This window comes from Halichoeres trimaculatus, unplaced genomic scaffold (genome assembly GCF_033239565.1).
Source record: "Halichoeres trimaculatus isolate MK-OKI-2021-1 unplaced genomic scaffold, fHalTri1.1 fHalTri1_scaffold_13, whole genome shotgun sequence".
NCBI classification, from domain to species: domain Eukaryota; kingdom Metazoa; phylum Chordata; class Actinopteri; order Labriformes; family Labridae; genus Halichoeres; species Halichoeres trimaculatus.
This window is the reverse complement of record NW_027437191.1, coordinates 32,231,053-32,258,138: the sequence shown is the minus strand read 5'-3', so window position 1 is coordinate 32,258,138 and position 27,086 is coordinate 32,231,053. Positions and strand designations below refer to the sequence as shown.

General features: G+C 40.4%; 1 protein-coding gene across 7 annotated transcripts in view; it reads right to left on the bottom strand.

The window, feature by feature from the left end:
- sash1a (SAM and SH3 domain containing 1a) overlaps positions 1–27,086 on the bottom strand; it is a 305,437-nt gene that overhangs the window by 112,841 nt on the left and 165,510 nt on the right. Inside the window, exon 1 of one of the 7 annotated variants that reach the window (XM_074684627.1) lies at positions 15,171–15,275. The exons of the other annotated variants lie outside the window; for them this stretch is intronic. The gene's annotated coding sequence lies outside the window, so the exon portion shown is untranslated. Of the gene's footprint in view, positions 1–15,170; positions 15,276–27,086 lie in introns of those variants that run through there. 7 annotated transcript variants of the gene reach the window in all.

Below are 27,086 nucleotides of genomic sequence, written 5' to 3'. Positions count from 1 at the left end.
TCAGGGTATATCTCAAGAGGTAACACAAAACTCTTCTCAGAGGGGCCCGGGTATTTCCAAGATACTCTGCTATATGTGTGGTTCAGATAGGTTTTTGGCTCCAGTCCCAGAGTTTGGATGAAAACCTGAGAGGCTGACACACTTTAGGCCCGTTCAATACATCAAGCAATAAGCCTGCAGGTACAAACACAAACATCTGTCGTCATCAAGCTGAAGCATAAGACAGACAAAAGCTTCACTCACCAAACGGAGGAGCTGGAAAGCGGCTAGAGGAGTAAATCTGCTACAGCTCCTCTCTGTCGTCCACTCTGACTCATTTTGAAGAAGCTCGCTGAGCTCAGACTCTGTCCAGTCCCATGGTTAAGTTGGCTCAGTCATAACCTGGAGCAGACTTCTGATTCAGTGTTTTAAGGAGCACAAATGTCTGACATCAGAGCGGAGGACATGTGGTGGAAACATGTCAGAGCTCAGAGAAGATACTCGGTTAATAAATCAGAATTTTCTGACTCTACTGTGAAAATGTGAGACTTAAAAAAGGAAAGTTAAGGATCTGAGGATGATCCTTAGATCTCAGGGGCCTGATGGGGCAGGGGCAGGAAAGCTGGAGCAACAGCTCCCCCTGGGGCAAAGTGCTGATAATAACACAGAAGTTCCCTCTATTCTATTTTGAAATCTCTGAATGGTCTGGCTTCAGAGTATTTATCTGGTCTTATGAAGCTTTAATACATTTTATGCTTTTAAAACTTTTATAAGTTTAATAGTTTTTATTGTTTTTGCATTTTTACTTTTGCAGCACTTTGGTAGGCCACTGGCTGTTATAAATGTGCTTTATAAATAAAGCTGAAAGGAGCCATTTTTCCTCAGATCACCTGGATTAAAGTCAGGAGCCACAGAATCTACATTAACTTCAAAATTAACACCAAAAAATGTATAATTGTTTTTTTGTAGATAGTAAATTCCTAGTGAATATTTAGACAGTAATTGATATGATTTTTGTGTAATAGAATCACAAATGTGATGTCTTAGATTTTATTTTTGCCACATTTTCAAATATTAAAAAAAAAAAAAAAAATGTAATGTTTTATTTTTCATGAAATGCAGATATTTATGACATTTCAATAAATTGCAACATTTTTGAGTCTTGCAGTCTAATTTTATATATTTGAAATGTTGACATTTCAAAAATTTGACAAAATTTCATAAATTTGAAAAAATAAAAAATAAAAACATGTACTTTTAAAAAAATATATATTATTTTTTTTTCTTCTTAAATGGAGTTTAATAATTTGCAAAAAAAATGGTGGAATTGAAAATAAAGTTGAAATTTTGGAAATTAAAGAAAAAAATAAAACAATGTACTTTTTTAAAAATATATTTTTTCTTTTTCTTAAATGGAGTGCAAATAATTTGTAAACAATTACAGAATTTAAAAAAAAGTTAAAATTTCAAAAAAACAAACAAAAAAACAACTATTTAAAAAAATAAAATTTTTAAAATTTTCTAAATTTGAAAAAAAAAGCAAGTCAGAATTCTGACTTTTCCACAGTAAAAATAGTATAAAATATTTTTGGGGATTTTTTTTTTTCATTTTTTAAAATTCTTTTTCCAGTGGTCCTCTTACATAAAAGGGTGATGCATATTTAGCTTGAAAAAATGTTAATTTGTGATTTTATTTATTGTCAATGTCTTTAACCATCAATATCCTCTGTAAGAAATATTAAAAAAAAACAAATTCAACTTTATCTTTTAAAGCTTCAAGGAGCCACTGCAAAGAGCTGCATGAGGCTCCAGAGCCGCAGGTTGGAGACCCCTGACTCATCACCAAAATCTGAAAGCTTTATCTTTTTGGTAATCTTGGCAAGAAATCCAAGTTTCACACTTGGAAAGAATTGTTATTTCTGGAAAAAAAAATGAACCCAAAAGACTTTGCAGAACAAGTTTGACTTTAACAAAGTGACACATTCAGCCTCCATCATTTTATCAGTTAACTAAGAAGCTGTTCATTAAACCCTGTCCTCTCCCACTCTCTGTTTTCACTCTGGACCTTTCATGTGTTCACCCTCCTCCTCTTACAGCAGCCCCTGAACGCCCACCTCTGGGTGAGAGCTTAATGCAGAGGAGAATAATTCACCCTGTGATTCATTACTGGCTCCTGATCCTTTAACACCTCATGAGTGTTCACAACTTACACAGGCATAAAGAAAACTGTACTGCAAACACACGCTCTATATCCATGTGTGTGTGTGTGTGTATGTGTGGTTGCAGCTCCTATGATTATTTTTCTACCCGTGGCTGGGCGCACAGCTGTGTTGAAAGAAGGAACCGTACATTTATAGACCCACCGCTGCTCAGGGAAAGAGGCGTGGGCACAAACACCGCCATACCAACCTGGACAGAGGCCACCAATCAGAGACAGAGAAAATGTCACTGCAGCGAGATAAAACATGTGTCAGAAATCTGGTTTATGGGATTGAAATGTCAGGAAAAAATGCCACCAACAAACTATAACATGAACACAGCTGCCCTCTCAGAAAAAGCCAGAGGACGTTTGCCAGAAAGCAGGAGCCTCAAACCAAAGCTGATGAGCAGAACTGCTGACCACGCTGACAGGAAACATTATAACTACACCCTGTTTAAATTACAGCGTACACTCAACAACTGACCAGTCAAGATGTTTCATAACAGGACCATGAACAAACTGAATGACGCTGGCGTTTTACATCCCCACAACTCACTGGATGTAAAAGAAATTCATGATGAGCACCATCACCATAAGGAAGATTTTACAATTCTGTTTTGTATCTTTACACATTTGGAAATATTTATGTATGAGTGTGATGCTGACCATGGGGAGTCTGATCAGATATGGGATGGCAGCCTGGTTGGGCTCCTTATATGTTGCCTTTGAAAATATCATCATCAGCCAGGAAAAAAACATCTTAAAGGACTCTTCCCATGTTCTTCAAACTCTCCTTCCTCCCTACTTCCATCACTCTACTTCACAAACTGCAGTAACGTAAGATAATGCTGTAGTATGAGTATGAGCATAGAGGCAGTCCTACTCTCGTGTTAATTTGAATGAGATTGCTTTACCTTCTTTATTAGTATGTTTTGTATTAACTGAGATGTGTTGTGTCATTGCCATGCCACAGTGGATGTCACAGTTACAGTGGCATGTTATTGTAAATTAGTATGAATGCATGAATGAATCAATGATGTCTGATGACTGTGAGCAGCACTGCACTTATGTCCATAACAAATCCCCCAGGTTGATTAATAAAGTATAATAAATACATAAATAAATAAAGTAAAAAATTCAACATTTAAATAATAAGCAAATAAATACATGAAAAACTAAATGTATGCAAAAATAAAAATAAATAGATAGATCCAAAAATAAAATAAATAAATAAAAACCAAAATACATTTAAGAAATTAATGAATGAATGAAAATAAAAATAAATTAATATATAAACAAATTAAATTTTTTTTTAAAAAAAATTAATAATAATAATTAAATATATTAAAAAATAAATGAATAAATGAAAATAAAAATAAATTAATAAATTTTAAAAAATCAAAAAAGTTAAAAAAAAAGAATAAATAAACAAAAACATTTAAAAAATAAATGAATGAATAAAAATAAATAAAAACATAAATTAAAAGTTAAAAAAAAGAATAAATAAACAAAAACATTTAAAAAATAAATGAATGAATGAAAATAAATAAAAACATAAATAAAAAAAGTTAAAAAAAACATTTAAAAAAATAAATGTATCAAAAAAATAATTAATCGAATGAAAAAAAAAAATGAATAAATTAAAATAATAATAATAATAATAATAATAATAATAATAATAATAATAATAATAAACTAAAATTCTTTCCCATAACTCCACACACACTTGTTTTAAGAAAAACATGACAATCAAAGCTCTTTAGGTACTTGTTAAAGCCAAACCCAAAACTTCATTACCATCCTCTGGGGATTGTAGTTGTTTAATTTATGGTGCAAAGCATGCTGGAATACCTAGTATCATGATGCAAGCTGGCTGCACTAGCTTTCCATCCATGTTATGGCAAAGTCATCTGTACAAAGACACAGTGTTATAAGGGATGGGTATCGAACGAGGTACTTTTATAGGTACCAACCAAATTCTGTTTGTAGTACCAAGAACTGATTTTCACTAAATCACAGGCTACCATATTCAGGTACCTAAACACATCCTTGTGTGTGTGAGGGAGTGGAAGAGTTGGAGATTTTCCATGTTGGACATGAACACAGAACCCGTTTATAGGCCGACACCCACTTTTCCACATCATTTTTAACTGAAAAACCTTGTCTTATATTGGGGTTAATACGTTAAATTAGGCATCAATAATTGAGCTTCAGTAACACAGTTTAAATGAAATTATATCAATATTACAAAGAAGAAGATCATAAAGTGGAGACAGGTTTACTTAAAGCGCCTCTAGTGTGAAAAGTTCCTTACTGCCGTTTTAACCTCCTCCTCTAAAAGCCCCCGGCCCTCTGCTTTGGTGAATCAGACTCTGTGTGTTGCATATGGCTCTGTGAAAGTGTGTAAGTCAGAGGTCTCCCACATGCTGCACGCTCATGATTTGCGACGCCTGTGAGGTCGACGCGGCGGTGGAGGTGGGGTCTGTGGGAGACGGGACCGTTTGGCCGTTAGCACAAACGCAGAGTGTGAGAAAGTCGTGACGGCGAGCGCTCTCTGCAGCTGATACGACTCCTCTGGGACCTAACCCTGAGCTGAGGTCATCCCCTTCGCTCTCCAGCACTCGTACATCACTGCTGACATTACCGCCAAGCCGCCAAGTCAGTGCTGCCGCTCTGGGGAGAGCATGTGTGTTTGGACTCGGGATGTTACGAGAGATCATCAAAATTTACAAGTGAGTGTAACTGACGTGCTGAGCGCCATTATTCATGAGTTTAATCATCCGTAAAAACACAGGAATAACCCTTTAATTCTGCCTCACAGAGCTGCCTGTGTCCTCCAGTTTCATGTGCGCCATGACACAAAGTAAACTGAGTAAAAAATAAAATGTGGGCTAACAGAAAAGCAGCAGAAAGTGTTAATCTGTGTGTTTGATTTGTGTGTGCACACGCGTGTTACAGTACATGTGTATACACCTCCATCTTTCCTGTCCTCGCCCCCTGCTGTGCCAGTCAGCGCTCGGCATCCTGGGGAGTGGGGCGGCAGTGGCAGCAGTAATCAGAGCTCTTTGTATCCACACACACACACACACACACACACACACACACACACACACACACACACACACATGCAGATGAGCTCTAATCATTGAATGTTCTTTTTTCTGCATTAACAGTCGTAATCCTCTCATCTCAGTGCGATGTGTAACCTGTGCCGCGCTCAGAGCTGGGACTCTGCAGATGATTTATTCAGGATCTGGCCTCTCGACTTGTTACAACACAGATTTTACTAAACCAGCTTTGTAGAAACAGCAGATCCACTGTGAAAAGGTGAAAGAGCGATCCTGGAGAGGGAACGTGTAAAACATAAGGCCACACCTTCGTTTGACTCAAACCAAAACAGACATTTCTGAACCAGTGTTTGCTAGAAAATAAGATTTAAACTAGGAATAGACTGATTGTCTTGCATTTTGAGCTGCTTAATCAACATATGCTTTAGAGATGGACCAATATGTTTTTTTCCAGAGCCGATATCGATACCGATAATCGGTAGTCAAGGAAGCTGATTGTAGCGTAGCCTCAAGATGCTAAAAACTCAATGAAGCTGAACAAACCAACTGTCACTGTCTCTCTTTGTAATCCTGAGCCTTTCACATAGGTTTAAGGATTCATGTTAAAACCATGCTTGATTTGGCTGCTTTTTGCGCCACCTGTGGTCAAACTGGTAAACTGACTAAAGCCGTGCTTCCACTAAGCCGTCCGGTTCGGTTCAGTACGGTTTGGTACAGTTAAGCCTGATCCCGTTTGCGTTTCCACAGCAAACTGTGCCCCCTCTTGGTAGGTGGCGTATGAGCTGGATGCTGAAAGCCGCAGCTGTTTAACAATAGCGTGACGCACGACACAGTGTACCCCGCTAATAAATCCAATGAAGAAGAAAAACGCGACACAGTAAACAAAGAGCAACGATGGAAGACATGCAGCATTTTGTCCTCTCTGTGATTGGCATGTAGCTCTTTGATACAAAGAACAATCAAGCGTCGTTTCAGAGAAGTCTGCTGTCACACAGGAAGTGACGATTCTTTCGTCCAATCAACGGTCTGCAATGTTGTAGCTCCACCTCCCGAGAGAGGATCGGTTCAGTCTGGCACCCACACGGAAGGGTCCCAAAAAGTGGGACGGCTCGTCTCGACTATTTGGGGATCTGTCCCTGGATAAGTCAGTGAAAATGCCACTAAATGCGCGCCGTACCGAGACAAACCGAACCGGTCTGCTTGGTGGAAACACGGCTTAAGTAAATTTGCTGGACAAGGCCGATACTCTTGCTAACACTTTGCTTTTATTGGCTCCTTAAGAGAAAACCAACCAGTTAGAGATAGACCGATATGTTTTCTTTTAGGGCCAATATCAATACCAATAATGAGTAGTCAAGGAGGCTGATAACTGATATTTGAGGCTGATATTCTTTTGCATTTAAGTGAAAATATTGGTGTCAAAATTTGGGATAGTACAACGTTAAAAATACCTGGCTCCCTAAAGTTTTCCAAAAATTGGCTCTGCACTGCAAAAAAACGGAAATCTTATCAACAAGCGGCAACCTCCGGTCTAAGAATATGAGACAATGCAGAAGTGCTAAAATCTGCTGTTTCTCCAGTGTTCGCTTGAGGCTGGCTCCAGAAATACAGGAAGTCACAAACACACCAAGCCAAAAAAAGACGTTTTCAAAGCAGAAATTCGCTAATTTTACTACCAGCACACACTGTACGGGGGTGAATTTTTTTCTAACTTGGCTGTTCAGAGGATATTAAGATCATGAGCTCCCCTAATAAGAGGCACAGTTCAGGGTCACATGACCTATAGGCGTCCTATGGCTGTAGGCAAAGCCCTTGCCACTACCAATATGGCCGCTATAGAAATGAGCCACATTCACCTGACCAGTCCAGAAAAATGTTTTATTTAAAGACAAAAGACAAAATGAGGTCTGAATTGCTCCTAACAAAAAAAAAAAAAAAAAAATCTGCCAATGAAACAAGAAAAATTTGCTATTTAAGTTTCTTGAAACTAGAGTAATGTCTCAAAACAAGTACCTTTTCTCTTGTAAGACATTTTTTTCTGGACTGGTCAGGTGAATGTGGCTCATATTGAGTCTAAAAAGACATAATAAGATGAAAAAAATCGATACGATTTCAGTTTTTGCAGTGTACAAGTCACCAATGAGATGGTACTGTGGGTGGGACAATGCTAGTCACAGCATAGAATTTAATTTGTCATCGGCAGCTGGATCAAAAAAAAAGGCAGATGCCAATCTGCTTCAAAATGCTAAATATCGGTGCTGATATTCAGTCCATTCCTATTTTGCTTAAAGGCTTTTAACAAAGTTAATTATTGGCTCCAAATATCAGTAATCAGCTTCCTTGACTAGTGATTATCAGTATCGATATCGGCTCTGAAAAACCATATCAGTCTGTCTCTAATTCAAACTCTCTGAGGAAGGATTTCTGGTTTAATATTCCACAAAAATCTGAAATGCAGATTGAGCTATTGTTGCAAACCCATCTGAATCAGTTACATGTGAGGCTGTGCAGGTTTGAAGCTAACTGCAGATCATTTGCATTGACACTGATATTTGGGTGCCACTTGCACACCCACACACACTCCAAACTGCAAAAATTAACACCGTGCACTCTTTGCAGCCCACAAAACCTGATTCAGAAACAGATTTAACACATTTTTCCTCTTGCACAAACAAAGCCCACCTCCGTTCTTCCTTTTCTAGTGTTTTCTCACGCGTCCAGCTGGATTCTCAAACTGAGAGTCTGATCAAATATTCATGCAGTTTGGTGAAGAGTGCTGTTGCATCAGGCCCACGCTTTAAAGGGAGGTCTGTGTTTGGATTCTTCATGTGCAGCTGGACCCCAAATATGTCTCAGCTTTGTCTAACGAGGGAATTCCTCTCTGTGATGGGAAACAACTGCAGCAGGAAAAGAGCCAAGAAGTGGACATGGAGGGACTCTGAGGGAGGAAATCAGTGCTAATGGAGAACACAACAGCAAACTCCCACAAATACAAAAACTCAGTCTTTCTACAAGAATCTATTTTCATGTTTTATGCGGGAATGTGAGAGTATTTAAGCATTCTCCAGACCCCTCCTCTCCTGTCTCACTCTGCACCAACTGACTCTGACAGATCTTTGATCCAATGCAATGAAGAGGTGCGAGGGTGAGGCGACGCACGCGTGCGAAGATAAGAACAGAGACCTCAAAAGCACGAGTCGGGGATCAGAAATGAGAGGCAGACGAGCTTAAGGTGCTTTTTCAAAGACTGTCTGGAAATGAAAGAGGTGAGGTGAACCATAAAAGTGAGAGGAGAGGGGGAAGGATCAGTGAAACAGCTGGAGTTTGTGCTTACGTATTCAGCCGAGCAAACAGAGCTCACACTCACTAAAACTTCACAAAATAAAGCAGCGATGTGGCAAAATCAACTTTAAAGGAAAAACTAGTTTGAAAAATGTCTCAATTAAAGACACTAAAACAGAAAAATGACGCCTAAACTGTTTGAAATGAGTTAAAGAAACTGCCAGTGGTGTTTTCTCACCCCGTTGGCAGTTTATCTCAACCTTTTAAGGGAAATCCAGGCGTCATTTTGTCTTAAAATCTTGAACTGAGACATTTTTCTGGTCTCGTCAGGTGACCGTGGCTCATATAAGATGTTTTTTACAAGAAATAAAACATAAACACTTAGGTTTCAGTTTGTGCAGTGTACGCTGTAGTAGAGATAGACCTATATATTTTTTTCAGGGCCGATACAGATACTGATAATCAGAAGTGAAGGAGGCTGATAACCGTTATTTGGGGCCGATATTCATTTGCAGTAAAAGTGAAGATTTTGGCGGTAAAATTTTGAATAATACAAACTCCAACACTGCCTCAAAATAATCAGTCTGGCAGATAATTGATCTATCCCTATGCTGTAACATACACCATAGGTCCATAGAAGCCTGATGTGCACATCCTGGAAAATGTAACTACAAGTCACAAGTAGGGGTGCACGATTTGGGGAAAAGGTGCGATTTGCGATTAGGTGGACAATATTGCGATTGCGATTGTGCTTGCGATTTAATAAAAAAAGTTGTGTCATGATGAGTCTACTGACTTGCTTGGTTATCATGGAGAAAAATCTGAATTGCATGTACTGACATTGCAATTGCGATTGCGATAATCGTGCAGCCCTAGTCACAAGCATGGCGGACTGCAAGCCCTGTGACTGGTCAACTGGGTAGCATCATATTTCTAGCATTTACAACATTTCTAGAATCCAAATCTGATCCAAATTTATTTATAAAGCACAATTTAAAACAGCAAAATGCTGACCAAAGTGCTGTACAGTAAAAAGTTTATAAAACAAACAATAAAACACATAGTACAAAAAATAAAAACTGGAAATAAAAGGATCAATCGCCGCGTATCAGCCTTACATCAATGAGTAACTCCTGGTCAACATTAATCAGGTCCAAGCAGGGATGCGCATCAATGATTGGTTCCTATTAAAGCCAGTGCAGAAACGGTTTGGTCCATGGACTTCATTAGCCTTTATGCTAAACCATTCCCTTATTGATTCTTTACATCATGTCAGAGTGGCCAGACCATGTCACGTGATGTGCAACACATCAATCATGCTCGTCAGTCGGCAGCAGAACTGTCAACGCAATGGCGGAGGGCTCTAAGTGATCTAAAGCTTGGCTTCTTTTTAGCAAAAAAGATGCTAACAACGCACGAAACAGAAAAGCTGTAAAACTACTTTTTGTACACAGAAAATTCACAAGAATCTATAAAGAATCAGATCGATGAGCGAAAGTCTTATAAGTCTTATCAGTAACCATCCTTTGGTCCAATCCTATCAGAACCATAGACTGTATATAGAGTGGACAGTGTGGTTCCGCCATTTATCATAGTACGGTTTTGAAGCCAAAATACCGCCATCTCGGGCACAGCCATTGTAGCAGTTTGGAGCCAGAGTCTGTGCAGTTTAGATAATGAGGATTCTGGGAGAGTCTGAGTGGAGCTGGGTGACAATTATTATTATTTTTTTTTTTTGAGTCTAATCACTTCTTGACTCTACCTCCCGATTTTACAATCCCTGAAAAAAATACACAAGAACAGCAGCTGTCAATCATCGTTAAACGTTACGTAAAGCCTCGTTTTTAACCTCTTATAACTAATGAAAACAAAACTATTCAGAAAAAAGGAGGACTTGGATACAAGACAGCCAAATAATATCTTCAAATCACCACAACAATCAGATGTGAGAAACATTTCTACGAGGTGTAATAATTTTTAAAATTTGACCACAGCCCATCAGGAATGAATGGAAAGCCGTATTTTTAAACCTATACTGCAGCCAGTCACCAGGGGGAGCACTTTTTGTGGAGCAAGCAAGCAGACGTCCATTTTTTTACAGGCTATGATAAGACTAATTAAATAAACAGTGTTACTTGTTAATAAACACAACATTCGATTTGGGCTCCTCCTGGGCTCAGTGCCAGCGGCAGCACACACCCACAGCCTCCGACCGTGACTATGTGAACATACTCACTAGGCCAGCAACCACCTGTAACATCATGTATGTACGAGGGAGAGACTCCAGAGCTGTGCACCTGACTTGGCATGTTAGCACAAGCTAACCACAAGTATTTGACACATACATGGTTAGTAGAAAGCTAGCTCGCATCACTCTTTGTCCTGAGCTTCTCTCCAAGTTCCTGAAAGCGACTGAAAGTCGAGCCAAGCTTCACCCTTGTTTCCACTTGCTGTGCTTTGATTGGCTGATGTAAACACACATACAATCCGCCCAGAAACGTCCTGATACAACCAAAACATCAACATCCAGGCAGAGAAAGGAGGTTGAAGCAGACACAGACACTGACACACACATATAGAGGCCCAAGAGTGACGATTGAGCAGAACTGCATCAAAATCTGTCATAAAAACCATCCAAATGCTACATCTGACTTTCATTTCCCTGTTTGCGTCATTCCACTAAAGGTTAATCCGTATTTTTCACAATTTGAATTACATGTCTCAAACTTAAATCAGCTGTTTATTGAAATTCATGCACAATGCTCACATGTATTTCCATTCATTTGTGTTTCTCCCCCCTCTGCGCTCACTGTGCTGACATCACCGCAGACTGCTGAGTGAACATTATTGCCCCGGCTTAAACAAACAGGAGCATTGTCACTCAGATGAAGACACACACATACTGTACAGTACAGAGCTGTAAACGCCAAATGACAGCATCTCATTGGCTGTGGAGCTCCATCTGCCCGGCGACACACTGATGTAATGTAGGACATGCTAACACGGCTGATGTCAGACCTGTCACAGTTTCTACACTCAGCCTGATTGTGAAGTCCTAAAGTGAGTGTAAACCTCCTTGTTGACCTTCGCCACCTGCACTGTGACATCATCACTGCTCACCTAGAACCCACACCAGGCCTAGCTTGTAGCGTGTAGCATGTAGCAGCCAGAAATAAATGGAAAAGTAGTGGTGTACAGATGGATGCGGAGCAGCTGCGCCGACAGAGGGAGACGGCTGAGTAACACATGCACATATGGCAGAAAACGCACAGTCAAACAATTCCTGGGAGGCCGAGGAGGAAATGAACACTGGTGCGTTTCATCACCATCCAATCACTGTCACCGAAGCAAACTCATACATGCGGCACGACGAACCGCAGCAGCAGCAGATGTGGGCGAGACTTTTATGCCTTTAAATAAGTCCAAGGCTGCGTGCTGCGCTGTGCTAATGATGTCAACACACACACCTGTTGCCATGGCGCTGGCCCTGCCCCGGTGTGGGTAAACACACACACACACACACAGGGAGCAGGGTTTTTGCTGCAGCAGCTGGCATCTGCGGCTTCATCTGGAGGGAGAGATAATGAAAAAGCATCGAGAAGTGAGTCCGAGCTCTGGCCGAGTGATTCCCCTCAAAGACGAGCTTTTCATTACGGGTTCAGCTTCGCAGGGTCTCATCAGAGTCCGGCTACGGGCTGACACTCTCTGATGAGCTGGGAGCTGGAAGAGCAAAGAGACTGACAGAGAACAGGAGCTGCTTTGACAGCTCCAGCCCCCAGCCAAAACTCAGTTTGAAAAGTTGACACGCTACGGCCGAAGCATGAAGAAGCCTCTTTTTTTCTGTCGCTTTAATCTGCAAAACACTAGCTTAGCTTCTCGAAATTGCGATTATCAAATGATTCATATCAAGTTCATACATAGATTCTACCTCCACATGAGGCTGAGATACAGCGCTGGACTTTCTTAATGTTGGACATGATCTCTTTGGATTCTTAATTGCTTGAATTAACAGTGCCAGACGACTTAATGGACACCCTGTCCCAGGCTCTGGAATACCAAAGTTCTTTACTTATTACAATGATTGCTAGATCGGGTTTTTTAGGGTGAGGACTATTGTTTTTACTTTGTTTCTTCCTTCTTCTTGATCTGGTCTATAACCTCTAATTTGACCCCCCAAAAACTCACCAAATATCCTATAAGTTTCTCTCTAGCGCCACCTAGACACTTAAAAATCACTAAAACAGCTCTAATGAGCACTATAATTGTCATAGAGAGATCAAACCAACATCAAAATGTTCACCCTATCTTGCACAAGAAGCAGTCAATTTGCCTTTTAAAATAAAACTTGTTCGCATTTTTGCACTTTCTACAATAATTATCTACTCCAACCCCACAACTGCTATCAGCTTGAAATTCACTGAAATGACAGAGTGGACCCCACTTTACAAAAGCTCTTATGGAAATTGTTATTTCGGACCTGGTTTTCCAATGACGAGCCCTCAAAGTCAGCGAACCCCAAAGAAACCCCCTAAGTACCCATAAGAATGAATGGGAGTGGAGCCTTCAGCTCTACACAAGCTGCCACATTTGGACCTCTGGACAAAAAAGCAAAAGTCATACAGCTTTGGAAATGACATAGATGGATTCCTGACAAAATTTTCTACAAATACATTACATTTTTAAAGCCATTTAGGTAAAGTTGTGGCATCTATGAGGAGTTGTTTCGGAAACTTTTGTGAATTTCACTGTTCACAGAGCAGCAGTTGGTGATGATGTCACACACTGATTAGGAGTTCCGTGCAGCTGGTCATGTGACTCACTGAAGGCGGGGAAATGCTATGTTTTTAGACACACACATTATAAAGGGATAAAACCTGAGCAGAGATACTAAAGAGACATGTGGGACCGGCAATAGATCGAGGACCCATCCAACTGCTTGCAACTTTTTTTTGTTTTGTTTAATTTTTCTCTAAATTGATTTTATCATTTTTTATATTGTTTTTTTATTTTTATTTTTCTTATTTTTATTTTTTCTCCTGCTATTTATTCCTATTTTTAATTATTTATTAATTTAATATTTTTGTTTTGTTTTGTTTTGTTTTGTTTTGTTTTGTTTTGTTTTGTTTTGTTTTGTTTTGTTTTGTTTTGTTTTGTTTTATCTACATGTGAGTCTAAATGTCTAACAAATGTGCCGGGTGAGGGGGTTTAGGTTTGGGGGTAGGCAGGGAGTAAAGATGGGTACCAAATGAGGTACTGTTATAGGTACCAACCGAATTCAGTCAAAAGTACCGGGCACCGATTCACTTAAAATCAAACAGTGCCATGTATAGGTACCTATAACGCATCATTGCAAGGTTATATATTGAATAAAGAATATGTTAAACTAAAAAAATATATATTTTACTAAAAACAATTAATGTTTTACCACATAAACAAAAAAATACCAGGCATCAGTACCATATCATTTCAAATGCGAAAGTTAGCCATCACTATAGGGAAGTGAGGAAATATGTCTTTTTGATTTGGTTGATAGGTGATCTAAACCTCACTCTGATAATCAATAAATCACAAAAAAAATGCTAGCTACGCCACTTAATGAGTGCATGTCATTATGTTTGCGATTGTGCGAGGGGTGTGCTTCCCGTTTCTGAGTACCGTACTCTTGTTTCCGCTCTTACAATAACTTTCTTCCTGCGCTGAAGGAAGTCAACCTAAGGGAACTTCAGCAAACTCCCCTTCCTCCCATTCCTTAACCCCCCAAAACATGCCTCCTTCCTCCCTCCATCCGCTCCCTTGTTCCCTGTCAGCTGGTGGGGAGATCCAGATGTGGAGGAGAAGGAGGGGTGCGCTTAACCGGAGAGAAATCCACATCCCCTCGGTGACGGACTTCATTGTGCGAGACCTTCTGGACCAGCCTTTGCACACATACACACAAACAATTATGTGCACCAAACAATAGAGTCCCTCTGCAGGACAAGGCCCAATTGTGTGTGTTTGAGTGTGTGTGTGTGTATCTGGCGACAAAGCACATCAATGGACAACATCTTGCAGGAGATTTGGGGTTGATATCTCGCCAGTTTATTTACAAGGAGTCTCTTGGCGAGATGTGACGCCATTGTCCTTGGAAATCGATAAGGACCCCCCCAAACAAGCGAAGACGAGTCCTCCTCTCCTCTCCTCTTCGTCTTTGTTCCATTTCACAACAGCACAGGATCAAATAACCAGATCTGACTGACACACACACTCACACACACACACACTGTGAATGGAGGCAGACAGGTAATCACAGAGAATTACTCTAGACACAATTGCAAACACATGTACTCCACACACACCCACACACACACACACTCACACACACACAGCATGGAGCCATGTGTATAAAGTTAATAGAGTGAGTCAGCAGAAAGGGAGTCAGTCAGTCAGAAACAAGCTGGAAACATTCTCACAACCAGAGCGCCGCAACCGCCAACTTCTCTGAACAAAAGTTTCTCTGAGTTCTCCAAACTTCAGCCGACTCCACTCGTTAATCGATGTCCTCATTTACCAGAACACGGAGGCAGAAAGAGTCTGAGTTTGTGACAGGATAAGCAAATGAATGAGACGATTCTCCCCCAACAGAAAAATGAAGAAGTACTCACTGCGAGGCTGACGAAAAACTTTCCCCAAGTCAGTGTCTTCCTGCAAAGCACAACACGCTCTAAGTCTGAGAACGGGAGCAGCAGGCGGTGTACAGTGGAGAACAATGCATGTCTGCCAGAGCGTAAGCAGCGGAGACACAGAGAGGTCCAGTCATCGGGCTGCTGCTCACATGGGACGAGGAGGGGAGAGGAAGAGGAGGGTTGGCTGGAGGAGAGGCTACAGTAACGAGGGAGGGATTTCATCTTTGGTTCTAAATATCCGACTCTTTTTCTGCTTTTTTCCCCTAAGAACGTCAAAACAGGAATCATATTTCCAGCTGGATTCAAAATAGACTCAGTCAACCCCTTAGTTCACTCCAGTTTGTCCATTTTTCATGTCCTCATTTAGAATTTGATAAAAAAACTGTTTTTTGTTAAAGTCAAGAACACTTAGAATAGTAGCAGGGGTGTGTCCAGAGGGGCGGCACAAGCCCCCCCTTGAACTAAATTTGGCCACCCCAGCTGCTTTCCCAAAATGACACATCAAGATTGTCTTTTTGCCTTTTCAGAGGCTGTTTAGATCAATTTTTTTGACTCTTGTAGAAGTTTTCTTTGCGCAGAAATCAAGATATTTTCTTTTCTCTGTGGTTTTCTGTAATTTTAAATTGTAGAAAAATATTTTACAGATTTTTTTCACGAGACTGGTCCAAGATTCTCTATATGGTGAAGATTAATCCACTCAGCTGTTTCTGAAGCAGAGGCTTTGTAACACATAAGAAAGTCAAAAAAGGGGGAGTTGAGGCAGGTGTCTAGCGTTGTTGCTAGCAGCTAGCCCCTCTTCAGTGAGTGCTATTAGAGAAATTAGCAATTCAGACAAAAGCATTTCTTAATCTAACTTTTAACTTGTTTATTTTTGCTGCAAAGATTGACTTTTAGGAATGGGTGCAACTTTTATGGTTTTATCCGAAAATCTTGTTTTTTTGCCATTTTGTTTTATCATATTTTATTATTGTTTTTTTCTGCTTTTTAATTACCTTTTGTTTCTTTTAATATCTTTTAGTATGATTTTTTTTGTATTGTATTGCCTTGCTTAAATATGCTATATAATTAAACTTGCCTTGCCTTGTGTGTACATGGTTCCCGGTACTTCCTAAGCCAGCCTCTAGTGGACACTGGAGGAACTGCAGTTTTCAACACTTCTACATCAGCTTCATTTCTCATGGCCAAAGGTTAATGAAGACCACTGTTATTGGGCCTTTTTTTTAATGTCTTTCTTCATTTTTGTTTTATGTTTTTATATGTTTTTATGTGTTTTATGCTTTTTATATTTTTCATAATCTTTATATTCTGCCTATTTTTATTGTTAAAGCACTCTAATAGGCCACTGGTTGTTTTAAATGTGGACCCTGAGATCCTCTGGCACTGGCCTCTTAATAATCCCTAAAGCTCAAACACGGACTTACGGTGAGGCATCTTTCCAACATTATGGCCCCCGTCTGTGGAACAGCCTGCCAGAAGACCTCAGGGCTGCAGAGAATGTTCATATTTTTAAAAGTAGACTCAAGACCCACCTTTTTAATTTAGCATTTAATTAATCCCATATTTTTATCTGTTATTATTTATTTTTTTATTTTATTTATTTATATAATCTCGCCTTTTTACTTGTTACTCTTATTCTATTACTATTTATTTCATTTACTAGTGTTTTATTTATTTATTTATTTTATTCATTTTATGATTGTTAGCATATGTAGTTTTATGTTTCTACTCCATATCTCCAGTGTTTCCTCAGCAGGGGGCTGCCTGCACTGGGGGCCGCTGTTGGCTCTGGCTGGGATGTCTCTGTCTGTGGCGGGCGTCGTCTTGGCCAGGTGGGGGTCTGCAGCAGCGTGTTGCTGCAGTGGGCCCCTTGCTGGTCCTGTAGCGAGGCATGCCCGGGTGGAGGCGTCCTGGCTTTAGACTGTGGACGCCGCCCAGTGCAGTCGGCCTCCTGGCGTTTCCTGACCTGGCTCCTCTGTACTCAGCCACACGATTTTTTATCTACACATTTAAAATCATGTATTGTGTGTGCATATGTATGTGTGTGTGTGTGTGTGTGTGTGTGTGTGTGTGTGTGTGTGTGAGTGTGTGTATATATGTGTGTGTGTGTGTGGGTGGGTGGGTGGGTGGTGCTTTGGGGTGGAGTTTGAATGGGGGGGCGGGGACTGTTTTTTTTTTTTTTACATGTATAGCACTTTGTGCTGCATTTCTTTTAATGTATGAAAAGTGCTTTATAAATAAACTTGATTTGATTTGATTTGATTTGATATAAATAAAACTAACATTGACAAGACAAAGAAGGTGAATAAATGCAATAAATCTATATTTGTGCACATAAACTTTATGCCCCCCTTGGGCTGGGCCCCCTCACACAAAAAGTCTGGACACACCCCTGCTCGTTGGTAGGGATGTGGGATTAAGTGTTTCACAGTCGAATAAAATAAAAAAATCACTCTTCTATGAAATTAAGATACTTGATAAGATTTAAAATAAACATAAACACACACGCTGTGGGTGTGTTTAGTCATTCTTGCGCTCATAGTGACCTGCCAGGCTCTAATCATGGCAACAGAGCAGAAAATGACGTGCCTACTCAGGTTTTGGACCCCGCTCTGATGTCACCCACTTAATCTGCCTTCTTTACTCAAAGGCTCTAATTCACCAGTGGCCCAGATATCACACCGAACCGGGCGAAGAGGAAAAGAAAACAAGAGGAGAGTCGGAGAGAAAGAGTAACCTGACACAGCTAAAAGCAACAATTATTCATGAGTCACTCAGCAGTGAGGTTTATGTCTTTTTTTCTCCTGATATTAATTTGGGAGGAGGAAGAGAAGAGGAGAAGGGGAAAGCATCCCGTTTTGGAGCGCTGCTCCTCGAGGACTCCCAGAGGTCGTGGGAGAGGAGGAGGAAAGAGGGAAAGGGAGAGACATGGGCTTGGAGAGGAAACTTCTTCCACCCTTCAGGACACGGCTCAGCGGGTAAGTCCTGCTGACAGAACCTAATTACGCTGCGTACGCCGCTCTGCCAGACTGGTGGGTGACGGTGAGCAGACACTGACACACTGTGGCAAAGAGGAAACAGATCACGGATGTTAGAAAGAGCAAAAACTCTCAATGATGTGCAGCTCCAGCTGGAACTGGCAGTCGGTTTGACTTGTTTTACTTCTTATTTCCTGTCGCTGGTGGAGACATTTGACCGGCACTGTAGCATGACGCAAGCCAAAGAAATGCTTTGTCTTGTTTAAATCCTTTGACCACCATCCTGTTTAGATCTGCAACATTCAGAGGAGGAAGCATTGAGTGAAAGGTTGTAAACAAAGTGGAGAACGTGCAGAAATGTCGCCAACAAGGGAGAAAATGCAGTCAGCATTCTTCGCTGAAGTGCCTGGAGAGGACGTTTCCGGTGTGTGAGGATGAACATGCTGGATGTTTCAGAGTCACCGAGTGAAGCGGTCTCTGATGCTGCCGATTGGACCATCTGCTCAGATCTGTCAGCTGTAATCATGTTTGGCTTTTGGAATTACAACAACATTTACTGCAGCTAATGAAAGCCTCCAGCGTTTCCACATCGTCATATATAAACAAGAGGCAATTAATTCTCACTGAACCCCGACAAACTGAGGGGCTAAACGCGCACAGCACCAGCAGCTTGTTCTCATTCAGAGCAACTCAGCAGCTCAGTGTTATATTTGTAAACCATCCATCCATCCATCCATCCATCCATAGAGGGAAGTCTTACTGACAGGACACTGGCCACGGAAACACAAGCTTTTTCCATTTACACTAGGGTGACCATATTTTGATTTCCAAAAAAGAGGACAACGGCACTGGCCGCGAGGCACAATATATATATATATATATATATATATATATATATATATATATATTTATATATATATATATATATATATATATATATATATATATATATATATATAGTTTAAAAAATTGATATTTTTTACTACATAACTACAAAAAAGTACAGAAAATTTGTACCGTTGAGTACCGGTACAGATTGCCAGGTACCGGGCATTGGTACCATATCGTTTCAAATGTGAAAGGTACCCATCCCTAATAACACCATGGACAATGGCTTCAGTCTTGGTGAGAGCACTACTAAACTTTTTAGCAATGTCAGAGTCAGGAAATGTCTTTTTAGCAAGGCACTGGTGCAATCCGTGGACCTGTAGCTGTTGAGGTGTTTTACAATATGAAATGCCATTGCACCCTCCACTGCATTTACAGCAACCTCTGTTTGCCCAGGTCTAACAAAGATCTCAGTCAACTTTGCAGAAGAACTCTCACCTCACAAAGCTTTTTATGTTTTTCGGTGTCCATGTGAGCTTTGAGATCTCCAGCACCTTTATTGGACACTGAGACATATGTGCCAGCTTTGCACACGGTACACTCCGCATCCCATTTGTCCCGACCGGTACGGTATGTCGGAATTTTTTTTTTGCAGTTCATCTGTGAAGCTGCACTTATGCTTAGGCGTCTTCCGTGCAATACAGCTCCGCTGTCTAAACAGCCCCCTGTCTTCTCCGCTCTCCGTCTATGTCTCTCTCTCTCTCTCACCTTCTCTCTGACCCTCTCACTCTCTATGTGTGTGTGCACGCACAGAGCAGACCTGCCCACAAGGCAGCCTCTCGGTAAGTGATGCGCATCATAGTATTGTTTGCAAGCGCCTGTCAATTTACGGACGCGCGTAATGGTCCTATGAAAATCAGTGAACACCGGACATTTTCGTGAATTTATTAAACCCGCCCGGACACCCCGGACAGGACGTAAAAAGTGGACATGTCCGGGCAAAAGAGGACGCTTGGTCACCCTAATTTACACTGAATAAAAATGAAATCTTACCAAATGTTTTTGTCTTATTTTCAATATAAAATGTCTTTTTAGACTTAACATGAGCCACATTCACCTGACCAGTCCAGAAAAATGTCCTATTTCAAGTTTTTCAAAGATAAAATGAGGTCTTAATTGCTTGCAACAAGTTAAAAAAATCTGTCAATGGAACAATAGAAAAATTAACACATTGTTCTAGTTTCAAGCACATTTTCTAGCACTTTCTTTTATTCTATCAACAGATTTTTTGCTACTTGTTGCAAGCAATTCAGACCTTATCCCAACGAGATTGAGTTCAGCATTTCCAACATGGACCACAACGGTGATAGGAATTTAAACTCTGTATCAGAAACAAATGGATGACATCATTGACATATACAGTAAAATCTAAAGTCACAAACATAGAAGGTATCAAGAGTGGATTCTATACATAGTTTAAATCTAGTGAATAATCATCTGTACCATTTTTTTTAATTTTAAAAATTCTACATGTGATGCCATTTTTTTTTTTTTTTTTTTTTTATTTTATTACAATTTAAAAAATATTCAATTTTTTTTTTAAAAGTGGAAATAATGTTTAAAGACAGATACATTTCAAAAAGTTGCGAAAATTGCAAAAATAAAAAAGAAATTTCGTAAAAGCAATTTAAAAAAAATTCAAAAAGTTGCAAAATTTAGAAAAAATCCAAAAAATTGCAAGAAATTGCAAAAATTAAAAAAAGTAAAAGAAATTCCAAAAAAATGTTTTTTTTTTTTTTTTTTTTTTTTTTTAAAGTACAATCCTAAAAAGTTGCAAAAGTAAAAAAAACTTTCAAAAAACATGCCTTTAAAAAAAAAATCTTAAAAGTTGCAAAAATGTTTTTAAAAAAAATAATCAAAAAGTAGCAAAAAAAAAAGGCAAAAATTAAAAAAATGTTGAAATGGTAAAAAAAAAAAAAGTTAATTTTGAACAAAAATTGAGTTTTTCCTTCTGTCTTCCTAATACCAATCATGTTTATCAAGCTGGCACATTGTCAGTGAAATGAATCCATCCACACAGATTTAAAATCAGTATTTTCTTCCAGATTAGTCTTTTTGTAGATGTAGTTATCTTCCCAGGGCTGTAAAACTTGAGGTTAGCCACAGGTGCATGGAAAGTTGGTGGGCTGTTGATGTTGTAGGAGGTGAAGTAGAGCGGTGGCAGGCTTTATTGACAGATGGGATGAAGATTTAGTTCAACTAAATGTTAACTCAGGAGTTTATCTCGTGTCAGTGTCTTTAATCATCAATACCCTCTGTATTAACAATGAATAGATAAATAAATAAATAACCATCTTCTAACAAAAGGGAGGTTACTGAAGAACAGACTCCTGAATTCTGATAAACATGTTTGGTAGCATCACTCAGCGTTTACACAGCCCTTTATTTTATTTCCTGACCCTTTGATTTGATTGTCAACATCATGCTCTATTTATCCCTCTCCTTTTCCTCTTTTCTGTCCCCATCTCTCACACACACAAAGCGCTGCGAAATAAAAAACCTCATCAAAAGCCTCAGAATCAATTAGCGGAATGTAAATAGGCCATTCAATTACTTTTAGCACCGAGCACCGTCCTTGTTCCTCCTGAGGCAAACAATCAAGCTGGAGACACAAATTAACGCTGAACAAGAGCACTTGTCTAAAGTCTGATCACACACTCGTGGTAGATCAGAGCGCCGGGGAAAGAACGGAGAGCGTTTGGCCCTAAAGACTTCAGGATGTGCCCAAAAAAATGCTTCTAGCTTGACTTTTCATCGCCTGTGCTAAGAGCTGCTCCCTGTTTCTGAATACTGATCACTGCGCCTTGATTTAACCAGACATAATATATGTAAATACACAGCCAGGCGCTGGGACAAGTCTCTCTTCACCATCTGCAAGCCAGAAGTGTGTAATGAGTCTGAACACAGGGAGAAAAAAGATACTGCAGAGGACATTTGAAGCTGCTGAGCTTTTCACAGGCAAAAATGAGGCAAAATTTCCTAAAAGTTCAGTCTAAATGCTTCTCCTCACACACTCACACACACCTGCTGGCAGTCTCTAAACGCATCAAAGGATTTTTTGACAGCTAAACCGTGCAAAATTCAAAAGCTTTCATGAATTTTAAACAAGTGTCTGTTAAGGAATTTAGCAGCAGCTTCCCATTTAAAGCAATTTATATGCAAATGTGTAACAAGTGGCAGCGCACAGAGGGACCGGAGAGGAATTAGCGCTCGCTCGTTGACTTAACTGACCTGCTACACTAATAAAGACTCTCATTAACGAGCTGCAGCCTTCATGTAAACAAACATACACACCGACTGTACAGGAAGTCACAAACAAACACTCCATGACGCTCATTTCTGAATATTTGATCTGTTTTTGGCTCTGTTAAAGGTGAGCACCTTGACCCCACTGAGGGTTTTTTCCGATTCCACCACTAGATGGCAGTACACATCTGGGATTACCCACACACACACACACACACACACAAAGAAACACTGGTTGGCATGCCAGAATGGGGAGTGAACGTGATGAAAGACCACAGTAGAAAGCAGACAACCAGACTCAGCCGCGGAGCACGTAGGCTGGAGGCCCCGGCACAAACAGCCTCTCACACTGTATCACTACACACACACACACACACACACACACACACACACACACACACACACACACACACACACACACACACACGCACCGGGATGTTAAAGTTTACAGCCTGAGCCTGAGCCGACATGCGTGAAGCCACAACAGCAGAGGTTATTTTTTCACATCAAGGCCAGAAGATCCAACCGGTGGTTCCTCTTCTTCTTCTTCGTCTTCTTCTTGAGTGGCATCAGCTCAGCTGTAACATAAATGAACAACCGCTCTGTGCTCCACATCAGAGTCAGTGCTGCAGGCAGTTCAGGGAGGAGGGGGGGATGGTAATGTGATGATGAAGAGAGACAGGCGAGCTGGAGGAAGCAGAACTCCACTTGGTTTCGCCCAGAGGGTCAAGAAGCCACTTCGCCTGGGTGCAAGACGTCAAGTGGTACGGGACTTTTCTCACACACACAAACACACGTTGGAGGCTTGAATCAATCCTCTGCAAAGGTTACAAGTCACTTATGGGAAGAGTGCATGGACAACTTTTATGGAGGGATGAAGTTATTACATAAAGTTGTGTGACCTGAAATCCATCAAGTCAAATAAACTACTAAAGCTCCTGATTCCCAACCCTAAACCAAGGGTCTGCAACCTGTGGCTCTTTGACTCCTTTGCAGTGGCTCCTTGTAGCTTTAAAAATATAATCGAAATAAAAAAATACATATATTTTGATCTTCAGAACTAAATCTTCATCCCATCTGTTAATAAAGCCTGCCACGGCTCTACTTCACCTCCTACAACATCAACAGCCCACCAACTTTCCATGCACCTGTGGCTAACCTCAAGTTTTACAGCCCTGGGAAGAGAACTACATCTACAAAAAGACTAATCTGGAAGAAAATACAGGTTTTAAATCTGTGTGGATGAATTCATTTAACTGACACATGCTGGATTAACATACATGCTTGATATGTGGCCAGACATTAGCAAACAAACAAAAATGATAAGCTAAGCAAAATTATCAGTATGTGTCATAAAATTCAAGTACTATTATCTTTTTTAAATTTACATTTAAAAAAATGTATTAAATTTCATTTTTATTTTTTAATTTTCTTTTTGTAATTTTGATTTTTTTATTTTTTTGCAATATTTTTTGCATTTTAAAAATAAATAAAAATGTTTTAAATACTTGCTAATTTATTAAAATATTAATAAAAAAAATTAACAACGTTTTTACAATTTTAAAAATCAAAACACTAATTTTATCCACTTTATTGCCTTTATAGTGAAAATAAAGTAGATTTGTGGCTCTGGAATAAATTAATCCAGGTGAGCTGAGGCTACAAACATACTGCAGGGGGTAAGTGTAAGTACCAAATAATTTATTTCCAACTTAGACGTACTGAGAAAAGCCTGTCAATGAAATGATACCTGTGCAACAAAAACTGGGAGTTGCATCCAGCACAGGGGCTTATTTGACATATACCAAAACTAGCCTAGCTAGCAGCAACGTTGTGAGGTTCTTTTTATTCCCCCAATACCAAATGTATGACCCAACAGTCATTTATCCTAGCATTGTAAGTCTTTAGAAGCATGTTAGCCTGCTGAGTTGTTAGCATTTTAGCATACTTTGGGATTTCAAACAGGAACCTATTTAGCACTGCTGTGTCAAGGAGCTTAACACAGCTGCTAGCTTGTTAGCTAACGCTCCTAAATACCAATGTCACACCTTCTTAAGATCTCACCTCTGGAGGGCCTGATGTTCTTGACATTTCATGCCTTAGCCATAGACCAGCCACCTCTTGCTAGCTAAGGGCTGTAGCTTTTGTCATTAGCGAATGCTTGACTTTTTGGATGTAAACAAACGCAGCAGTGACATCTTGTAAGAAGAAGCCATTTGTCATGGCATGAAGGATTGAAGGCTGATAAAGCTAGCTGTGCTAATTGTAATCTATGACCCCATGTTTAGTCATGTTTGATAGACTATGCTCGACTGTCTTTTTTTCTTTCCATCTTTCTTCTCTCTTTGACTTCTGTAGAGTAAGGTTGTTTTTTTTCCCACCATAATTGCGGCTACTTTTTTATTAATATGCAATTTACCGTGGCTATCCAGGACATTGGAATTGGCTAGCTAATCCTATGACATTATGCCTTATTTGAATGAATTAAGGCAAATCTTTGTTAAACTGCTGCGGTATGAACAGGCATGCATGTTGATCACTGAGTATCAAAGAAAACAAATTCTTCAAATGTGCTGAAAACCCAACAATCTGATTTGATTACAAGGAACTGACCAAAAACCATGAACCCAGACCATGAACCCAGACCATGAAGTGTGCTGAGGGTTTGCAAGAATGTGACTTTGTGCCTGTTTACAACTCCAACTTCACATCTGCTCACATCTCAAGTTCATTTTTGCCGTTTAAGCGACGTCCTTTTATGATTTCCTTTTTTATGTCCCTGAATCCAGTTTGTCAGCGCTCGCCCTATGAACCAGGTGATTGTGCGACACTCTCATCTGCAGTAAATCACAGGAATCGTTCACTCCTGTGTCCTCTACGCTATAAATCTTCATTGTACCATCCTCCTCCTCCTCTTTCTTTTGTTTCACTCCACCTTTCAGCTCAAATCACAGGTCTGGGGCCGACCAGTGGAACCAGCAGTGGTGCAAATCCTCGAGTAGAGCTGATGATTGCCTGTGATTACAGCCTGCATCCTCCTCTTCCTCTGACCAGCTCCTCTGGGCTCATCTGGCCCGGCCTGCCCAAGTTAACGCTCTTCACGCTGTCGAGTCATTAACCAGAGAGAGCCGGAGCAAGGAAGAGCTCGCTGGGGGAGGCACTGACACGTTTCCTTCACCTTGACATTGCCTGGAGGTTACACCAATCATTCATCAGTAAAGTGGAGTTCTGGGAGGTAAGAGTCATGTGAATCAAGGGCTTTCTGATACATAAAGGGTCTCTCTGTGTGAGGCGGTCTTATTCCCCGGGCGCGAGCTGCTCAGTGTGCTCTGAACTGTTGGAATGTGTGTCGATGAAAGACGTCTGAGAGAGGAGCCGTGTGTGTGAGACCGGGGGAGTGAGGCTGTGAATCTATGTGGATTTATGAGTCGATATCTGCGCCTGAGTGAGCACGCTCAGTCCACGGTGAGGTGCAGAATGGTGTGAGGCGGCTAAAACACACAGTCGCCTGCGCCTTATCCTGTGTCCCTACACGGCTGATGTGTTTGTGAGCAATCAGACATGTTGGGTTTAGCTGCGCACCATTGTCCTGTCACACCTCTGGTTGACACAGGCAGCCTGTGCTGAACACAAGTCTCTGGAGGTTTCTCAAGCTTTTTCTGACAGTTGAATCTAAAATTTCTTATTTTCCCTAAAAGCTTTGAATCTTTTAAATTTCGCTACAGGTTTAACAGTTTGCACACCGACGGTAACGGCACAAAATTGCAAACATTTGGCGGCGTCATATTCAATCTTTGCAGCTATTTTCCTCCAAACGAAAGAGCGTAAAGAGCTGGGATGCTGGGATGCTAGCACCATCAATGTTGAATGTTTTGGTTTGTGATGTGTCAACAACAAGCGTTTTGATTGGTCGGATGTGTACTTGTCACAAGTGAAACTTTGAAAAAATCAACCTTGGTCCGAAACAATGTTGCGTCTGGTGTGCAAAGTTCTTAAGGCTTTTTTTGTATCTACTGTATATATCCAGCGTTCCTTTAAAGTGCCATCTACTGATTGAGTCAGCAAGCATGAAAAAGGAAACTGTAATTTACAAACTTAAAGTAGAATTAAAGGTATAAATAAAAATAAAATGTCAACTTTTACTCCAATGGCTCAGTGCCAGCGGCAGCACACACCTTCAGCCTCCAACTGTGACTACGGGAACACGCTCACTAGCCCAGCAACCACCTGTAGTATCACATTTCTACGAGACTTGAGAGCCGTGCACCTGACTTAGCATGTTAGCACAAGCTAATCACACTATTACTCCTGTGGGCTCTCCTCAGCCTGGATGTTGATGTTTTAGTTGTATCAGGACATTCCTGGTTGAAGAGTAAGCGTGGTTACATCAGCCAATCACAGCTTGCCCAGTTTGCAAGTGACTTTGCTTGTTGATTAGCGAGTGGAAGAAGCTAATCAGAGTGGCTACGATAGCAAATGTAGCATGGAGAAACAACCAAAGTGAAACGTTTAACCTTTTTCCTAAACAAGAGCGAAGCTTGACTCGCTTTCATGTACTTGGGACAAAAAGCAACGCGAGTTAGCTTTCTGCTAACCAGGTATGTGTCAAATACCTGTGATTAGCTTGTGCTAACATGCCAAGCCAGGTGCTCGGCTCTCAAGTCTTGCAGAAATGTGATGCTACAGGTGGTTTCTGGGCTAGTGAGTGTATTCCCGTAGTCACAGTTGGAGGCTGCGGGGTGTGTGCTGCTGCTGGCACTGAGCCAAGGGGGAGGAGCCCAGTTTT